The sequence below is a fragment of the Erpetoichthys calabaricus genome, chromosome 2 (assembly GCF_900747795.2).
Source record: "Erpetoichthys calabaricus chromosome 2, fErpCal1.3, whole genome shotgun sequence".
Lineage (NCBI taxonomy): Eukaryota > Metazoa > Chordata > Cladistia > Polypteriformes > Polypteridae > Erpetoichthys > Erpetoichthys calabaricus.
This window is the reverse complement of record NC_041395.2, coordinates 291,591,299-291,604,617: the sequence shown is the minus strand read 5'-3', so window position 1 is coordinate 291,604,617 and position 13,319 is coordinate 291,591,299. Positions and strand designations below refer to the sequence as shown.

General features: G+C 36.0%; 1 protein-coding gene across 1 annotated transcript in view; it reads left to right on the top strand.

Moving 5' to 3' along the window:
* The window catches only part of atrnl1b (attractin-like 1b), a 1,074,694-nt gene that overhangs the window by 992,411 nt on the left and 68,964 nt on the right, over window positions 1–13,319 (top strand). The gene's annotated exons all lie outside the window — the stretch shown is intronic.

Genomic DNA, 13,319 nt, shown 5'->3' with positions numbered 1-13,319 from the left:
TCTTATACATTTGAACTTATCTTTTCTTTGCCTTCATATAAAGTCTAGCATAGAGTCAATTTTTCCCTATGCCATTAATAAATATCTTATGCTCTGTGTTTATCCGTCTTTCCATTTTTCAAACAGCATTATCCAATTCGCGGTCATGCAATCTTTGTCATTATCTTTGAAAATATTTTTTTGCAGAACAAAGCTTGAAATCCTTTTAGCCTGCCCTTTATCCTGAATATTTATATCTAAAGGTGTAAATTATTACTATGTTAAATGAAGATTGTGATGAACAGAATATACTTAATAGCTTTTTGCAATAGTAAAATTAAATTCTAATTTTGTGGCCATGCATTATTTTTGTTTTTTGTAACTTTTACATGTATATACTTTTTTTTTGTAATTCTGAATTGGTCATATGTGAGTTTTGGTATGTGTGAGTTGTCCATGCAGTGGTCCCCCATGACCCTGAATTCAAATAGGTGGGGTTAAGAATTAATGTTTGTATATATGCCTGTACATTATATTTGCCTGTTGAGATGTCTATATTAGTACAGAGTACCGCTAACCAGTATTAGGCATCATATGCAATCAGCAAATATAAATGCTGCATAGGCAGTAATAATAATACATTTCTAGTCGTGATCTTCTATCTAATGGAGCATCTGCTGCTAATGTGTTGATCAGCATGTGTGGATCCACTCCCTCCACTTCAGTTTTTGAGGTCACCTTTTCTGGTTTGCCCTTTTACTGTATGCCAGAAATATAATACTGTCCTATAACTGTCACCTTGCATGCTTTGCTAAATAAGCAATGCACTTAACAGTGCCACATGAAACCTGTTAAAGAAGTTGGCTAAACACTGCCTGTGTCTCTCTTCAGGTCACTCACTTCATGAATATAATACACCGGTCTCTACTCTTGATGGTGGTTGTATAGTTTGGCTTAAGACCCTGGCCCTCAGTATGATGAGTGATCATTTCTGGAGACTAGCATCAATGGATGTGCCAACGGTTTTGGAAAGTGTGTGACCCTAAATTTATGTTTACTATTACTAATGAGTCAGGTGCAAAATAACTGTTACTCATGGGATAAAAAGTGGTCAGTAGTGGAAGTAGTCTAGCAAAGCAGGACAATGATATATTACTTTTATTTTTATTCTTATTTTTAGCATATGCTGCACAACTTAATTTTAAGTGCAATTATACTTGGGTTTCTTCCCTTCCCTTCTCATGGTAAAAGTAGGGGGTGGCACTTAAAGAAAATGACTATTTATAACTAAAAACAGAATTGGTTGTTACATTTCTTAAATTCTTCAAATTAATGGTATGATGTAGTATGTAGATTCAATGTCTTTTTTCAGTGGTGTCGCTACTATTTGTTGTGTTGATACACGAAAAGAGCAAAGCATATGAGAACATTTAGGAATCACTGACAAATTACACTGCTCTGCTGCCTCATACCACCAGACTTCTGGATGCAAATTCCTACCCAAGAACTGTGCCCATGAGATTTACATGTTGCTTGTTTGGGATTTCGCTTGGCACTTGAAAGATGTCCATGTTAGTTTAATTGGAGACTTCAGCCCTCCTACATCCCTTGTTCAGATTTTGAAGGAAAGAATTAATTAAGTGCAGTAATCACTGCATATCTAAGGTAACATTGTAGATGTCCATGAGTCCGTGGGCTGGATGAGACATCAGGCCCCCCTACCGTACCTCCAGCCAGTACCAGCCTACATACAGATGCATCAAATGAAAGCGACAATGTTTATTTGTATTTTTAGCACTTCAAACACAATTTAATAGATTCCTTATACCTGTGCTAGCTATGTAGAAAAGACATGCTGCATCATTTACACAACAGTAATTTGTGTTGGGATTAGCATGCTTTACATGAAGAACTGGCTGTTGAGTAAAAGCACTCTATTGTATAATCACTTTGTATTTTATAATAAAAGACAAACACAGTAAAACACTACAGTAACACAGATTGTGAAATAATGTGATCTTTGTTAGGTTGCCTTTCTTCCCACAAAAAGTAGTCACTAAATTTGTTCAAACTCAAACTGTCGTCCATAAAGCCAAACGACCAGCACCGCACTGGATTTTTCTGGTAGGCAACATACACCCCTGTATCTGCTGACGCTCACAAACTATACTCTTAACATCCAGTGCTGAACCTAACAGTGAGGTGTACCTGATTGATTCTGTAGAGGTACAAACAGTAAATAAAATATTTGAAGTGATTTCAAAGAGTTTACAGATAATTTTTTTGTCTGGTGCTGGTTTGAGAAAACCCCCACATATGATATATTGTTCAACTTGTTTTGACCATTAAGGAAATTAGCATCCTTAAATGTTAAAAAAATAAACCCAATAGTTGTCTGCAGCCGCAGATAGCACAAGTTAATCATGAAGAAGAGAAAGTATAACTACACACATAAAAAGCAAAGTGGTCTTTAAGTAAAGCCGTCATCCAGGTAAGTCCGGATTAGTTGTATATGTGATTGCCGCTTAGAAATATTTGAGCCAGTACTACCATTAATTCTAGCAGCAGATAGCTCAAGAAGCATGCGTACGGTTATAGAAAGAGGATTTCCAGAAATAATAAGATAGAGAATCAGAAGATTTCCATCTTGAAGCTACGACTAATTTTGCAGTGATTGTGCCTAAACAGAACAATCTCCAATGGAAAGAGATAGAGCAGAAAGATCCAAAAGAAGGAAAACCTGAGCAATATGTAGAATATTATAGGAGAGAACAGAAGAAAGAAACTTCCATTCAGCTTGGCAAAAGGTCAGAACTTTAGGACATTCCTAGTATATACGTTAAAAAAAAGTACCTGGGGGTTTAGAAGGACAAAGAGAACAAAGGGGATCATTAGAGGGGCACGTAGCAGACCATTAATGTGGAGTACAGGCGATGCACAAATTTTAATTCCGTGTGCTGATGACAGGATTTCTAGAGGCACAAGTGATGTTCTTAAAAATCAGGACTCAATCATGAGGAGCAGTGATAAATCACGTTCCCGCACTCACTGAATGGGCAAAGACTTGAAGAAAGCCTTACGTAAAAAGGCATAAGTAGCAGAAACAGTTTCTTTCTAATTGGACAGGGAATAAGAAGTTAAAAGAGGAAGTAGAGATCAGAGAAGACAGGAATATCACAACGCCTGATAACCCACCAGAGCTGAAGTTAAAAGAAAAATGAGGACGATGAAAGAGAAAATGTGACCCTCAGCAACTGAAACATTACGAGTCCGGCGCTATCAAAAATATCACCAAAAGCGATGCCATGATCTGACCAGCCCGCCTCTGAAATAGGGTTACGTCCTATACGGAGACTGGGGTTATTAAAGATGGGGATATACTGTATGAGAGACATACATATTTTACTACTTTGCAGCCAAACTGTGAGTGCAAAAGAAATGAATGGACCTAAATTTAAGGATTTGCATTTTATATTCATGGAAGTAAAGGGAAGAAGCGAGAGAGATCTGGGGTAGACCAGGTTTGAATCAATTGAAAACCAGTTCAGGGGGCTTGCAGGCCACACCTGCCAGCTCCAAACAGATCTCAAATTGATTGAACAGTGATATGATTACAAGCCAAGCAGGGCCACCTCATTAATATTTAATGTTTTACCCATAGGCTTAGCCCACTGAGAGCGACTCATGGAAGGTTAAATGTGACAAATTTCAAACATAAGTACAGTATGTGGGGTATCATTTTAGACTATTTCAAGGTCAGTGATTACAAATATAATGTAATTTTTGATCCTTTACTAAGGATCTAGCCCACTATGGACCTCTATCACAGGGTGAAAAATGACACATTTCTATTACAATCGAGAATATTTAGACTTTAAACATTTAATCTGAAACATATATTTTAATATTTCAGATACTATTCTTGTTTATTATTTACTTCCACCTCATGAAGTGTAAATCATTACATTTCTTACAAACACCCCAACTTAGGGTTGTTTATGCTACTTCAGATTTTTCTGTGTTCTAGTAGGCAATCACCTATCATCAGGTCTGAATAAAATAGAAAACAATTAAAAAAGCAATATACTGTACGATAATAATTAATGAATTAGCTGTCCTCCCTTACAAGGACTTCTCCTTGCAGATTCATTAACATTATCATCAAAGTCCAAGTTGTTATTCTGTTCATTCTCCGACAGTGACTTCAAAAATCTTTGTGTCATCCTTGTTTTTAGTTCATTTTAAATCTGTGACAGAAAGGAAAAACGGTCACTTCCACTCTGAACTGCTGACTGGAAACAAGTTCAGAAATAGCCTTAAAGTTGTGTAAATGTTGTGAATTGTGAACAGTAGGGCATACTCCAATATGATTTTAATGATCTGTGAGAGGGATTTATTTGGTTTAATGGTAGTTTGGAGTTGTATCATCTCATCCCAAGAGAAGGGTTGAATCAAGAGACCTTTTTGATGCAGGCAGTGCTATTACAGAGGGGAGAAAAGCCCTGCATGTTTTAGGAGCCCCAAATCATTATCATTGCACTGGTGTTCGGCTTCTTAGACTCAGACCACTTAATTTTCATAAGGGACCCTCTAATACTAATGAATGGAGAATAGGAGGCTACCTATGGTCTTTAACAAAACCTGTGTTAGTAGTAAGTGACTAAGAGATGCGCTACAAGCCGTGAAAGTTCATCTTCTAAGAGCCTTTTCATGTCAGTTTGAATCTGCCACTGCTCTAATATGTAAAGAAAATCAAATCAGTATTGTGCTATTAAAGATTGTTTAATTTATTCACACTTATTTCTCCAGGTTGCTTTGGTATGTACAATCATTTTTGTCTGTTTAACGATAAGTGCCATTGGTATCAACATGCACTGTGCTTTAGTTCATCCTAAACCAGCTAACAAAAAGCACTTTCACATAAAAAGGTCATTTATTCAGTTTTCAAATATACATGGGTTTCACTTTTGAGTGTGATGGTTGATATTTAATTGTGCATTGAACTAACTAGCTGTTTTTTCTGGTCCTTATTCCTGTTGCTTAGTGTAAATTTACTCTGTAAAAGCAGATGAACAAAATGCAGTGCTTAGCATGTGTGCAATTACACCCTGGAAATAATAATTAGAAACAGTGTTCCCACCAAAGGTAGACTACCACCGGTAAATGAAATGGCAGCTTCTTTTTCTGCATTTGTAAACACCTGCAAAATACATAGAATGTGAACAGAGAAAAAAATATTTTTTAAAGAAAAGATTCCCTGTCTGTGAGTCAAACATAAAGGTAGGGTAGGGGGGCTGGATCTTTTACTTAAGCCTTTTTTGTCTTTTAAATCAAGGTGGCCAAACTGCAAAAATACTAATACAAAACAATGGAAAAATAAAATGTAAAATGGGAGATGTTTTACTTATATTTAGCAAAAAAACTACCTATGGGGTAAGCAAAATTTACTTGACAAGATTTCAATAATAAGCTAAATATTGTTAAATAGAGATTTCTTTTCTTGATAAACTAAGAGAAAAGCCAAGCAAAATGACACCTTTTATTGGCTAACTAAAAAGATTACAATATGCAAGCTTTCAAGGCAACTCAGGCCCCTTCTTCAGGCAAGATGTAAGCTTTTCTCTACATTCATAATGGCTAACACGGTACAACACCCTAGTACTACTTGATAAACCAATAAATCTTAGTGTGAGGGAAACGAGATTTAATGGCTTGATATATAAAAACTTTTCAGTTGCTCAGGTTTGTGTTTATTTTATTTTATTTTTTTGTGTTTAGCAATGCAGTTTGTTCTTAGAGATGCATTTGTCCCTCCTTTATTTCTTTCATTAAGAGATTAGTCACCATTCCTGTAGACACAGATTCTTCCAGGCATGAGCATACGATGCAGTATCACAAATGGTTGTTTGATTACATTCATTTTGTCAATGTTCATGGTGGAGAGACATTCATGAGGCATATTAAAATGTTGCTGTCTTGCAAAATTGTCATTTATGTTTAATTTAGTGAGTACACTTATTCATGCATTCCCATCTTATGAAGTCTTACTTAATGTAAATCCAATATGTAACGCATTAACAAAGTGAATGGTTTTGTATGCACTTTAAAGCTTGTATACAAAGTGATGTGTAAGAAGGCTTTCTTTTCTCCATCTTTTATTGGGTAAATTAAGTTAAAGGGGAGCAGTTCTTAGTTGATCTGGGAAATTACGGTATATACAGCAATTCCTTTACACATTCACTAATAGTCAAATGGCTAAAGGAGAAAAGAAACAACTTGACCATTTTATTCTGCCAGGGAATCGAGAAAGCTAAAGACTCAGAATTGTGTGTGATACAGAAAGCAGGGACACCAACCTGTCACATCACTCTTATGGGACTAGATGAGAATCGCCAATAAACTGTACAACCCACATACACACAGACAGAACAGGCACTATTCATACTTAAGAATCAAGACTTTGAGTGGCACATGCTCAATGCATTGTGACCATTGAAACTGGTTTGTGTTCACATCTTTTTAACATGTAATTAGTGTTCTTCTTAACTTTGGGTTCACTATTAGAAGAAAGGTTAAGTTAGTCTGCTTTCTGTAATGTACTATAGGTTTCAGTTTTGTACACATGTAGAGAGTCACAGCCTCCCCCGGTAGCAATACAGTATATGCAATGCAGGAGCGAGCCCTAGACATGTTGCAAAGGACACACTTGCTCACACACTTAAGGCAAATGTACTGTACATCTGCCAGTCATTCTAACAGAAAGCCATTGTATTCTGAAGAAACACTCTGTCAAACTTTGGAAAAACTTGTAAGTTACACAAAGACATGGTTTCAGCTAAGAATCAAATTATGGCCCAGATATGCTATTATGTTGCCCAAATACATATAATTATCTGTCTTCGAAAATCAAGGAAATCTGTAAATATTTCAAGTTTTCATGATTGAGTGGTGGCTCTTAGACTAAGGATCTGCCCTGGTATCCAGAAGGTTGCCGGTTCAAATTCCTGGTACTGCCACAAGTGACCCTACTCTTGAGTAAGGCTCTTAAACTGCAATTGCCCCAGGGGGTGCTGTACAATGGCTGACCCTGCACTCTGACCCCAAGGGGTACACAAAAACTAACAAATTCCTAATAGAGGAAATTATATGAGGTGAAATAAAGAAAAAAAAATTAATTAGTAGCAGGAAGATATGTAAAATCTAGATCTTTTGAGAAAAAGTATTTATGGACATTTAATAAAGTTTTCCCAAATGGCTGAACAAATAAATATATATTTTAGAAATGCCTGTGTAATGCTGTACAATGGAAAAATGCAGAAAGCCCACCATAATTGTTTGGCCTCTATTTTTTAACACTGGAGCTATCATATCATATGTTTTTGAATTCCATGTTACACATTTTTGTACATTGCTCTTGGTATTATTGCCTTTCTATACTCTGTGCATATAACTCTATTTCCATCAACATTTTGAGTGTTTAATTCATCCATAGATCTATTCATTTCTTAATATCATTAGTCCACTTCATTATGGATGGCCAGTGCATATTCCAGAAGCATTGGCCAGTAGTCCATCTCTGGAAGGCACACCAGCCCATTATGGGCTGCTCTTAATAAAAATGCCTACTCTTAATCGTTTATACAGGGCCAATTAACTGAACATGTACTGCACAACATGTCTGAAGAAAGCCAGAAAACCTCTTTATCTTTAATCCAAATACTTACTTTATAGATCAAGTATAACTAAGGAATGTATTGTTTAAAAAGGGCAAGAAAGATGTACATTTAAACTTAAAAAATATGGTATATTAAACAATTACCTAAAATTTAGTGTGTTTAAGGATGCTTTGGTTGTAGCTTAGTTCTTGAACGTTAAGTTCTGAATTATTTTTAAATATATTGATTCTTTTCAAGGAACATAGCTTATTGCAATACAATGGAACAGAACACCTAATGGAAAAAAACAAGTTCAAATAGGGGCAGACTTTAGAAAAAGGGTATGCTGGTCAATTAAACAATATAAGTTACTTTTTTATATCAAAAACATTAAGACAAATTAAATGTATACTCACCAATTATGATTTAGAATTTATGTCATTATTAAACTTGCAGCAAACTAATAGAACTAAATTTTCCATGGCATAATTATAATTAGTGTCATCAGCATGAATGTTAAAATCACAAGATAAATGTAACAAGAGCAGTATATATATCACTTAAAGACGTAGCCATTGGTTTTTGAGGCCAGTAAGTCACAATGATCAGCAGTGATTGTACACCAACCAGCATAACCAGACTGTCCGCATGGATTCTTTTAATCTTTCCAGTCATGCTGATACATGATGGCTAATCCATTTCTTCTTCTTTGTTTTGTGGGCAGTTTATAGTAGAGATACCATCATTGTGGTGTTATACATTTCTTTATATACAAATTCACAAGCACTATATTAAAAATGGCCAAGAGAAAAGCTGACAGACCTTGACGTCCCAACTCCCACCTGTAACTGGATCCTGGACTTACTGACAGATAGACCACAGATGGTGAGAATGGGAGGACGGGTGTCTGCTGAGCTCACAGTCAACACAGGATCCCCACAGGGCTGTTGCCTCAGCCCCAAACTCTTCACCCTTTACACTTATGACTGTGTCTCCACCCAGGACAACACCATCGTCATTAAATACGCTGATGATACCACCATCTTGGGGCTTATCAAGGGTTGGGGGTCACGATACAGGACCCTGGTAAACAACATTCTTGTCTATGGAGAGGAGAATGACCTCATCCTCAACACAGACAAGACCAAAGAAATAATATTGGACTTCAGGAAGAATCCTCCCCCTCTACAGCCTCTTATCATCAAAGGGATTGAGGTGGAGAGGGCCAGATAGCCACAGATTCCTGGGACTGCAGGCTACATCAGACCTGAGCTGGATTCTTAACACCACAGCCACAGTGAAAAAAAGCCCAGCAAAGGCTTTATCTCATTGGGCTGCTCAGGAAAGCCAGCCTGAACCATCGCCCTCTCACCCAGGCCTACAGAGGACTGATAGAGAGTATTCTCACCGCAGGTATCACTGTCTGGTATGGGAACACCACACAGACAGAGAGGAAGGCTTTGCAAAGAGTCATAAAGACTGCAGAGAGGATCATAGGGACAAAACATCCTTCCATGGACTCTATGTACGCATATCACTGTCAGAAAAGAGCAGAGGGAATTATCAGGGACTCACTCCATCCAGTTCACTCTTTGCTCAGACACAAAATCTGTACGTACAACCTGAGACACAGCAGAGCGGACAGCATCATCACTCACAGAACAAGGTTTTTCAATAGCTTCTTCCCCGCCACAGTCAGACTGATGGCAAAACAAAATTACTGAACATGTGCAATAACCCCACACTAGCTCACTTCACTTTTCATGTAAATGACGAGTGATAAATGTGCAATATTTTAACTGTGCAATATCTGCAATATAATTGTATTTTTTGTGTAGATATTACCACCTTTTTGTATAGTGTTGGTATAATTCATATTAATTATTACATTGTTTTATTGTTTATTTTTTTTAAATGTTTACTATGACTCTGAAAGAGCTCTGCACAAAAATTCCATTGTGCCTTGACTGTTGGTTTTATGCACAAATGGCAAATAAAGAACCTTGAGAATCTTAAGAAAGTGCAGCATATAGACATGTTGAAGACAACTGTGATCAGTCTTAAGCTTTTCAGCCAAGTAAGTGCAATGAACATAGGAGTCTGACCAAATCCTCCCATACTGTATGAACATCCCATAGATATATTTAGATGTTTGATTCATAACTTCTAATAAAACAATAATAGTTGTAAGCTGAGTTTTAAAGAAAGCTAACTATGAGCCAAATGGTACAGCATGTGTTTAAACTTGTCCATACTTCCTAGTTAGAATCTTTCTGTAATGTCAATATATGGTGACCAAAGTCCATTGTGATGTGAGAGAACATCAGCAGAAAATTCCAGCATTTTCTCGTCAGGGCTTTCTTAAAGCCACTTACAGAAGCAGTCATCATGCCTTCTCAATACAAAAATAAAAGAAATCTAGGACTAAAATATGATACAAGAAATCTAGGACTAACATTATGATACAAAATATAGGTATTCCAAAGGAATCAAGTCTCATTCAAATAATAAGATCACAAACATGCCAACTACAAAAAGTACAGAAGGATGAGTGGTGACTGTCTGTTTATACCAGCTTACTCTTACTTTGTCCACACATCTCATGTACGTTTGAGTCAGCTATATGCAGTGTTTATAACAATATGCTTTTAGCAAATATCACAATACATGTTTTGCTGATGCATAAAAGGTTTACATGATATACATGGTGTCAGTTTGGGATGGATGTGAAGTATTAGTAGGATGGCTGTCCATCATTTCCAAAAGCCTTTAGTTAGTCATAGCAGAAAGATATATTCAGCACGAACACAAGAGGTGAAAGGCCTTGAGCGACAGGTGCTGGAAAGAATGAGCACATGGATTGAAAATGAGTAGGACAGGACAGAACAGAACAGTCTTGAAAAGTTTTTCTTAATGATAAAGCATGTCAGTGTATAATGAAGTGCTCCATACCCATTTATCAGCAAAATTAAGCTTCCTGTCTGCATTAACCCTTATTGCCCATTTAATTCATTTTTTAAAAGATTCCTGATAATGGTGATTGTTGATTATTAGGTGGCAACGTGAATTGATCCTTTTAAGAATACATAATGGCTATGGCTGCCAGCACCTGTAATCTGTGTAAAGTGTGTAATTTAGTAAAGGTACGATGTAGAGTAAAAGAAAATCTAAGAAGCACATTCTGGTATTTTGTAGGATTTTGGTTAGTATAAACTTTAATCGACTTAAATTTGAATCATCTCACTTTGTTATTACTGGAGTAAATATGCATTCTTTAGGTAATGTGTATTGATTTTATTTTGTTCTGTTCAAACCTAATATGACATTTTTATAAATTAGAGTTAATTAAAAGAATTAATTATGTTTGCAGGTGAGCCACTGTGTAACAAAATCCCTAGACCTATGAGGTTACAAAAGGTGTACTTGACCTCCATGATGTTAAGTCAGCAAAAGCAATTGAAGCATAAAGGAAGCAGTAGGGAGCTTGCAGGTTTGTTTAGCATGTTTCAGAGATGCATTAGATTAATGCCTTCTTGAGTTCACTAAGTAAGGTGTTTGTTTGCTTTTTTATTTTTAACAGTATTAATAAAAATATGTATGTTTTTTTTCCCCGATAGCCATTGAAACTCAGTTAGTTTTTTTTACATATCCTCAAAACTGACAGTTTGTTTTTAGCTCCTAAAAACTTATTCCAAAATTGTTCCCTTTTAAAATATATATTTTAATTAAATTAGTCCTGTAAGCCAGACCTATAAAATGTATACACAAGGCCCACCATCTGGGCATTTAGTAAAATATTTACAAGTTCTATCAGGATTTTTATTTTTTAAAAATTCATTTAGCTCTTATCCAACTATGATTACATTGACATTCAAATGGTTTATCAAACTAACTTTACTGAGAGGTGGTTTACTTATTGTCAAGAGTGGTTTCCTTAGAAGCAGTCTTAATATAATGCTGGAAAGAATGCTGCAGCTACCAGCTAAACAGGGTTTTCAATCATAATGCAAAGACTGCTATTGTAAATTAAGTAGAATTTTTTTTCTGTAAAGTTATATACTGTAGCTTATTTAAAGATGCATTTATTTCTTTGCATTTTTTTCCATTTAGACATTTCTTTGAATCATATTAGTAAAAAAATGACTGTAAGAAATTATTGCAGGCCATCAAAGGTAAAAAGACAATTTTCAAGTTGATATTAATGATATTTGCTTTTGGGAATTAGAAATGTTAGAATAGTTATTGACATAAGAATTATTTCCATCTATTGTTTTCTTTATCATGTTAGATATAAAATCATAGTATGGTTGGTCGCATATCAATTATAATAAAATTGTTTGCATATTAATCAATTTGTGATCCAACTGTTAAATTACAGTGTTGCCACTGCTTTAATTCAATTTGGAATGCGAAGGTTTTTAGGTGGTAAGAGGCGGAGCAGATTGACATTGATTTGAAGTTGTTGTGAGAAGAATATTTCACTGTTGACTGGCCACGTCTTTTAAACCAGAAGAAAGTGACTAGTTATTGTTCATGTATGTTACTGCCATGTTTTTAGTGATAAAATTAACTTACAAGAAATAACTAAAATTTGAAACTCCCCTAGCAACGCTAGGGGGTTCTTGCAAATCTGAAAGGGCTAGGTATTTCTACAGAGGCTCATTCAATATGATAGGTATTAGGGGCCCTGCATCACCTGGCACATGTTGTGGCCAACTGCAGGGATGGGGGAACCCCTACAGTAAGAATGCTTCTGCTATTTTAATGTCTCCAGATTTTCAACTTAAAAAAGTCCTCCATTAATTTGAAATACATTATCCACAGACATTAATTTCTCTGTTACCCTGGCCTGACAAGAGTTGCCATTGCCAGTAAACATCCACCCAGGGCATTTAATGGCCAGCTTGCCTTCTGTCCTGGAAGACCTGAAATATCCTGCAGTCCCATTCCCAACCTGTTCTAACTATACAGAGGCAATTGTTTGGGAAAGTTTAAGATTTCCACATAACTTGGGTTAAAATGGTATGGACAAGATAGTTAATATGTATATGTATATATTAGTGCTGGGCAACAATTAAAATTTTTAATTGCAGACAATCACAACAATCACGTTATGTGCAAAATTCAGTAATGAACTCAAAAGAAGTGTATTGTGTGTATTTGGTTTGCAAACACTTTAAACAAATAAGATACTTTTTAACAGTAGTATTCCCTTTACATAGTAGCAGTTAAATGTTTCTTATAAATCTCAACTTAAACATGAATGTAATCAAATCAAATATAAAACCAAAGCTATTTGCCACTGCCAGGGCATTAACGTTTTATCAAGTTACCCTCAGAGTCCAGAGCCACAATCACAACATTATAACAGGCTCCTTCTGAGCAACAGTAAGTTAACATTTCTAAATCTGTTTTCTTTTTTACCTGAAAGGACTCCAGCAGAAACATTTTCTTTTATCAGGGAGCAGCATAAACAGTCTATGTTCAGTAACAACTCTTTGAGGGCTAATATTTTTTCCAAAAAAAGTTTTCTGAAAAGCGAACAAAGCAATGTTTTCACACATAAATCAACATAAAATGTCTGTTGCTGCCTGTTTTATCTGCAGGGGGCGGCTTGATGGCCAGCAGGAATGCACAGTGGGCTGGCTGTCTTTGTGAGACAGGTGCACGGGGGTGGCAGTTGCA